This window comes from Lolium rigidum, chromosome 4, assembly GCF_022539505.1.
Source record: "Lolium rigidum isolate FL_2022 chromosome 4, APGP_CSIRO_Lrig_0.1, whole genome shotgun sequence".
NCBI classification, from domain to species: Eukaryota; Viridiplantae; Streptophyta; class Magnoliopsida; order Poales; family Poaceae; genus Lolium; species Lolium rigidum.
In genome coordinates this window covers 54,078,529-54,080,318 of record NC_061511.1, presented here as the reverse complement: position 1 = coordinate 54,080,318, position 1,790 = coordinate 54,078,529, and the positions used below count along the sequence as shown (strand labels likewise).

The 1,790-nt window shown below is 36.6% G+C and overlaps 1 long non-coding RNA gene across 1 annotated transcript; it reads left to right on the top strand.

Moving 5' to 3' along the window:
* Positions 1 to 844: 844 nt before the first annotated feature.
* On the top strand, positions 845 to 1,581 carry LOC124708356. The gene is made up of 3 exons (XR_007005112.1): positions 845 to 887; positions 1,072 to 1,164; positions 1,531 to 1,581. It is a non-coding gene; the product is annotated as an uncharacterized LOC124708356 (long non-coding RNA).
* Positions 1,582 to 1,790: the final 209 nt, after the last annotated feature.

Here is a 1,790-nt window from a genome sequence, read left to right as displayed (position 1 = left end):
TGCATTCAGGATTACATTCGAGGTACCTATTCTTATGTGTTTATACTCATTCTTAACGTTAAGAAAGGTCTATATGCTGCCCAGAGCTCTTTGTACAATTTAATTCTAGAGAAAAAAGGTACAACTTTTCCAAGACAAAATAAACTTGATTCTGGGCAGTCCACTTTCAGTAAAACAAAACTTGATTTATTTGGGAGTGTATTTCAAAAAACTGGTTGGTTTTTCTTTTGGAAGTTCATATTTATTTTGTTAGAAAGTTCGGTTCATAATTATTCCGCGTAGAAAGTCTACTTCTGCTCCCGCCAAGTTTAGTATTTCATGTGAGGTAGTAAAAATATTTACATTTGGTTAACGAGTTGGGTTAAACCCATTGCGAAGTTCGCATTTAAGTTTTGGGAAGTTCTGTTGGTCCAATTCACCTTATTGTGAAATTTCTTTTTAAATTCATAAGTTGGTTTCGCTCCAGATCTACTCACAGTTCACTTTGTTCAAAATGGCAAGTTCACTCTTTTTATTTTGCGGGAGTCCATTTCATGTGCATCATATACATCAGGGAAGTGCACTCCATACATCCCGGGCAGTTCACTCTGTGTTGTAAAATTTTAGAATGTTAAAGTAAATCATTGCACTTGCACATACCTGCAGTCTGGACACAAATAGGTATAGTTGTGATAAAGTTTCTAAGAAGTTGCTACCGAGTTTACGTGCTCGAACTCGAAGGCAATCAAATGTTAGTTTCTTGATTATTACTAGTCTTTTGTTGGTCTCATCCTAGTACCAGAGCTACCAGCCATTAAGGAAGGCCTCGAAGAACCCTCGGCCACCATCACATACACCAGCGAGCAATGTCATGTCGATCCAACCATTACGGCGCTAAAATGGTAATGGTGAGTTCACTTTTGTAAAAGTGAAGTTCACTCCGCAAATAAAATGAAGTTCATTTAAACAAAAAATGCATATTGCTGCAATCTTGTTTTGATGTATAAAAGCATTGTCTAGTATTTCGTTTGATCTTAACCATCTACCACTGTCTACTAGTATCCTTATGCTGCCTTTTTTGTTATATGTAAGGAACACTACTTGACTGAGCCTACTATGCTATATCTAAGACGTGTCATGATCATCCGGTAATACTCCATGGGGATTTCAACGCTAAAACTTAAGGTAATTATCTAGTGAACTATGCATATCCATTCAAGATTCCATTCATGTTCCCTATTCTATGCTGCTATACTCATTCTTAACACTAAGAAAGATCTATATTTTGCCCAGAGCAGTCTGTACAAATTAATATCAGAGAAAAAAAGCAGAACAATTTGACATTTTTTTGCAACTAATTGAGCAGTACTAATCTCAAAAGTAGCTGAAACCCACAAAGCTTCACAAGCCTGCACTTGAGTTTGTGATTTTTATGCTAATAAGATCTGTGAAATTTCTTTTTTGAAGTTCACATTACTTGATTGGCGTAGTGCACCTTTTTCCATATGTGAAGTTTGCTTTTTTATATGACTTAATTAACTATCATCACAGTACCCACAAGCAGCATTGCAACAAGCTGTGAGTTCTTGCGGCTGGCTCCTATGATTGTCACTGCAAGTCATGCTCTTCATTGCGTGAAGCAGCCGAGCACAAGTGCACAAAAAGAATAAAGGTGCGGAGATGAAGAGCTCACTTTTCCTAATCCGTGGAGTTCATTTCTCCTAATTCGTGAGGTTCACATCTCCTGCTACTTTACTTTAGATATTCTTGCTAGATGGACTATTATTTTATTAATTTTTGATAGTGTAAAG